The sequence below is a fragment of the Arachis ipaensis genome, chromosome B3 (assembly GCF_059453495.1).
Source record: "Arachis ipaensis isolate K30076 ecotype BB chromosome B3, ASM5945349v1, whole genome shotgun sequence".
NCBI lineage: Eukaryota > Viridiplantae > Streptophyta > Magnoliopsida > Fabales > Fabaceae > Arachis > Arachis ipaensis.
Window position 1 is genome coordinate 12804837 of NC_142438.1, and position 6000 is coordinate 12810836.

The window sequence follows — 6000 nt, forward strand, 5'->3', positions numbered from 1 at the left end:
AAAGAAAAAGGATTAGTTCTTAGCAAAAAGAAAGCAAGAATAGCAAAACAAGAAATAGAGTTTCTTGGATTAATTCTATCCACTCAAGGAAAGCTAAAACTTCAGCCAAATGTCCTAGAAAAGGTAAATTTATTTCCTAATAAAATAGAAGATAGAAAACAATTACAAAGATTTTTAGGGTGTATAAATTATATTTCTGATCAAGGATTTTTAAAGAATATAACAGAATACACTAAAAGCTTATTTCCAAAAATAAGTACTAAAAAAGAATGGAAATGGGATGAAAAAGATAGTATGTAAATTCAAAAGATTAAAGAAATATGTGAAAAACTTCCAGAACTTTATATTCCAAAAGAAAATGACTACTTAATAGTAGAAACAGATGCTTCAGACAGAACCTGGTCAGGATATCTAAAAGCTAAGAAAGCTATAAAAAGTTTGGAACAAGAAAAAGAATCACTAGATTCTAAAGATTCCCCAAAGGAATTACTTTGCAGGTATATTTCAGGGACTTTTACTCCAACAGAACAGAGATATACCACTCATGAAAAGGAAACTCTAGCAGCAATTAAATCTCTTAAGAAATGGAAAATTGATTTACTACCCAGAGAATTTACTTTAAGGACAGATTCAAGTTACCTAACAGGTTTCATACGATATAATTATAATCATGGACGATTGGTAAGATGGCAATTATTTTTGTTACAATATCCAATAAAAATTGAATATATTAAGGGTGACAAAAATGTTATTGCAGATACATTAACAAGAGAATGGAGTTCATCTACAACGCATTAGATCAAGAAATTCAAAAATATGAGCAAGAGCTCAAAAAATGCAAGCATTGTCAGCAAATAAGGACACAGATCCAATCTCTCAAGAAGGCTATTGAAGCAATGAAATCAACACAACAAGCAAAACCATCAGAGTTTAGCAAGCTAAGCATGGTGGACAAATCAGGTGAAGAAAAAATTTCAGAAGACAAATCAGGTGAAGAAAAAATTTCAGAAAATAAAACAATTGCTGAAATCATTAAAAAATCCACCCAAGATAAAAAATATTACGTAATTTATAACGGCCCCATGAAAGGAGTATATGATGCCTGGGAAAAAGCAGCACCATTTACGCATCAATCAAGGATAATTCATAAAGGAGGGTTTCTAACACTAGAAGAGGCAAAGGAATCCTTCAGGGAATATGAAGCTCTCCATCCAGAGCAAACTCTAAAAAGAGCAGATAAAGCTCCAATTCAAACCCAGAGAACAGGGATAATAAGAAACATTCCTACAAGGGCTGAAATCAAGGAAAAGAAAAGGGTCTGTAGATCAAATCTCAGAGAAACCCTTAACATAGTCCTGAATTGGACTGAAGAAAAAAGGGCAATATTAGGATATTATCCTATTGCCAAAGAACAGCTAACAAAGCTGGTTATATTTTCAGATGCTTCCCCATCTGACACCTATCAGTTTTTCCAATATGGATTAATTGATACAATTTTAATTTTTAATGATCTAAAAATTATTAGTGAGTTTCCTGCAGGATTCGTTGATGCAGTAAAGAGATTTAAAAATATGATTGACAATGTAAATCCAAGGGATATATCCCTAAAATTTACAAACAGTCAACCTATTTTTAATGAAGAAGAAGAATGCTTGGTTCCAGCACACCAAGTAATATTCATGTCCGTCTTCCCAGGAAATTTTCAACCAATTGATCAGATTCAAGACTTAACAATTTACAGTCATGAAGGAAGGTTAGCTAGCACATTAGCAAGGGTCTTTGAAAGAACTCAAAAAATAACGAAGGAATCCCACACAAGGATTAATTATAAAAGTAGAAATACTCTGCTTGTGTCCAGTAAAAGAAATGAAATTGAAGAAAGAGAGATGAGACTCTTGGTAGAATTTGAATCAGCATTCTACAACTTATCTGGACTTTTAGAAAAGCTCCCTGAAGGGATAAAGAGGAATCTTTGCTATTTGATAAAAGACAGAGAAGACCACAAGTGCCAACTATGTGCCTCAGAGATATCTGAAGAAAGCAATAATGAAACGGAATCAACTCACATGATGAAGGAAGGAGACAATGCATCAGAGGGTCACATGATAAAAGAAGAGGACAGTGCATCTGAAGCATCTCTCAACATTATTGCATAGTGACGTAAGCACTTAGGTCATAGAGCACCAACAATGTAGCTGGTGCAAAAGAACAAACAATGACGTAAGCAATGACGTCATAAGAAGGGTAAGAATGGGAATTGTCCATCAAACCCAACTATTATAAATAGGTTGCTCAGGCAATTGTAAAGATCATCAGAAAATAGAAAGCAGGAGGCAAAGAATACCCACATGTTAGGAGAGCAAGGAGGAAGCTGCCGAGGCGATTCTATGATCTGAGGAAGAATTCCTTTAGGAAAAATAGTTCTAAACTCCCCTCTGGAGTTAGTATTTACAATCTCCCCTCTGGAGATAAAAACACCCTATGTAAAATATACTAAATAAAGGAAGTTTTTCTCCAGAAAGGTACATCTTCATCCTAGTCTTTCATTTATGAATTATTTAGAAAGTTTAGAATTAACAGAAGAATCTGATTATTATAGATTAACTGCTTTATTAGATAATGAAAAACAGGCTGTTCTAAAAACAGAATTAAATCTCAAATCAAATGAAAATTTTAATAAACAGAACCTTTTAAAAGAAGTTTTTAATAGAAAAAATATAATATACTATGGAAAAATTCAACTTGAAGCCCCTATAAAGATAAAATTCGCCAATGGAGAACTTGAAATAGCTTTGATAAATGATAAAGAATTAAGTAAACAGATTGAGAAAATTAAGGATCAACAAAAAAGATCTAAAATTGGATGGATTCATATTAGTACTATACAAGTCTTAATCAAATCTACATATATGAAAGGAATTAATTCACCAATAAGCTTAGCAATCTGTGACAAAAGAATTACTGATGACCCAATAGACCAAATAATTGGAATTGTTCATGGAAACTTGGCAAACGTAAATGTTAAATTCAATGCCCATCTTGGATATGCTATACCTTTATCAACTGAAAATCTTGGAAGATCTATAAGTTTGACTTATAAATTTCACAGAAAGAATCTAATGGAACAAGATGATGAACCATTTTCAATTACATATGCAATAAATTATGCTTTAACAAATAGCCATCACAGTATAATATTTAAAAATAGAGAAAGAATTTATGTCGATGAATTATTTCAGAAAATTGTAAAAACAGAAATACTAAAATATAAAGCTATTGAAAACCCAGTTCTATTATTAAAAGAACCATCAGGAAAATTATTTTCATCGAATTTTCAAATAAGAGAATCTAAAGTTAATAGCCCTTTAAGTTTATCTAAGTTAAAAATTAAAGAAGAAAATTCTAAAATAAAAGAATTAACAAAAAAGGTCGAAAAATTAAATGAAACCCTAAACACTAAATTATGACAATAAATAAAGAAGAAATATATGTAACTTATCAAGACAAGAAACAAGAGCTCTTTGAAAGAGAAAATCGTTTGAATTATTTACAGTTTTCTGAAATAAATCAAAGAGCATTTGAAGCTCTAAAAATAATCTATGACAAGTTAAGAAGAGAAGTTGAAGAGCTAGAAAATTTAATAGAATCTCTAGAAAATAGTGATGAATCGATGATAAAGTTTGCAGAAATTTTAAATGAAGCATAAAAAGATTGAAAAACCAGAAAATAAAATAAAAAGAAAAAGGGCGGAAAAATTAAAAAGTAAAATAAAAGAGTATAAAAGGGAATTAAATAAACTTCAGATCGAAATTGATGACCTTATAATAAAAAGGATAGAAATAAGAATAAATATAAACAAGTTAGAATTAAATTTAAAAAATTTATAAATGCCTGGAAAACCATATTATGACTTAAAAGAATTAAAACTGTTGAAAGAAAAAATGGAGAATGAAGTCGAAAAATTAAGAAGGTATTTAGAAACAACAGAAAGTGTAGAAATAAAAGAAGTTTTTGAGGATTTGAGAAATTATATTAAAGAAAAAGACAAACAGATAAAAGATTTTATATACAATAATCCATGCAAAAAAGAATATTATAAACTAAAATAAGATTGAAAACTATAAAAATGAAATCACAATATACATCAAGGACTAGTAAAAAATTGGATAGAAATGATAAAAATTGGTATCAGAGCCAAGTTAACGATTAATGGTAACACTTTCTCTTTAAGCAACACTTTTTAATGACACGCTTTTTTGCCACAAAAAAATAAAAATCTGTAAAGATGCATCTTTACAGTAGATGGCACCTTTATATGATGACATAATTGTGATAAACTCTAGCCACAAATTTTGACTTTAAACATTGAGTCATACTTGATAAGTTTCGTGCAATTTTTACTCTCTTTAACTATCAACTTATTTAGTAGAGACCATTCTCATTTATGTTGGTAACTTGTAGCATCATCTTTGAATATCTTAAATACTTTTAGACTTGTTAATAAAATAATAAGCTTAGTTTAATAGTAAATAGCTATTAAAATGGGTTAATTTTGTCGGATTAGTCCATTTAACAATCTTAAATGAACAAGTTTTTAACTCTAAAAATAGAAATTTAAAAATGATATATTTAACAAGTTTAACTAAGGATTTTAGTTGAATGGTTAAATATATTGTCTGTTAATATATTGTATCTGCGTTAAATATGTGCGAGTGTGTGGTGTGTGTGATGTCTAAAATTGGGGACTGTATAATCAATTTGACCAAAAGAAAAAAAAAAAAAAACAAGTTCGTCCAAATTAATTTGTGTATTAAACAGGTTCACCTGCGAAATAAACAATTATTCCAATTAATTCATTTATTTTCTCATTTTTTTTAGTTTTCTGATGTTTTTAACAATTATTTTAATAATTCAATTCAAATATCTCAAATTTAATCCAATAACCTATAAAAAAAATTAAAAAAAGGAGTCAAAATTAATATTTTAGATGGGTTGGATCTCTAATTTAAAAGCCCATATATATTTTATATATTGATTCGATGGGTTTTTTTTTTTTGAATGGATCCAAATCGAGTTTGGCATCTCTAATTTTCCGTAGCGCATAATACATTTTCATGTGGCTTACCACATTTATGTTAGGTAGTAGGGTTGCGAATATAGAATACAATAACTTTTCTTTTTCAAGGAACTTATATCTTTTACAAGGAACATCATAATGAGGTCCACAGAGCAACATAGCAAGGGAACTGGAAGGGTTAAATACCATCTTTTTTCACGGCTCATTTTTTTATAATATGAAAATATTATTGGTGTTTTTAATGAAAATAGGTGTATTTGGTGTATTCGCAAATCAATGGCCGTATCAGTTGGGCAGTTTCAACACGTCCGGGCCATGCTGACTCAACATGTGGGAGGCGTACTGCCACACAGGGAGGACGTGCTGACTAAGCACGTGGGGAGGTGTGATGTCTACGTGTTACACTCTGATTTGTTGGCGATGCAACATGTGGTCTGCGTGTTGAGTGTTCTCCCTATATAAGGCAAAGCTTGGTACCATTTTATTGCAAGAGGAGAATTATTTGAGTGTGTTTCTAGTGTGATAGAGAGTACTGTAAATTTGGTAGTGTATCACAATGATGAGATTACACAGAATACTCATGAGGGAGTCAGTTTTGCATGTGAGAATCCATTTTCGTTTATAGTTCCCTGTACTATGACGTTCATAGAGCTTCAGAATGGTCTTTATCAAAGCATGGAGAATGATATATTGAGGGGAGTGAGTAATATTCTGTACTGAAATTCTATTATAGTTTTTGATGGTATAATACAGTTTGATATTATACTGATCGTTGACGAAGTAAGTATGCAGAATATGTTCAATATTCACTGGCAAACTCAGGTGCGACAGCCAAATATTGAGCTGTATGTTGAGTTTGAAAATGTAGAGGCAGATGAGATTCAAAATGATCAGACGATGATAGACCTGAAGTGTACGAAGGA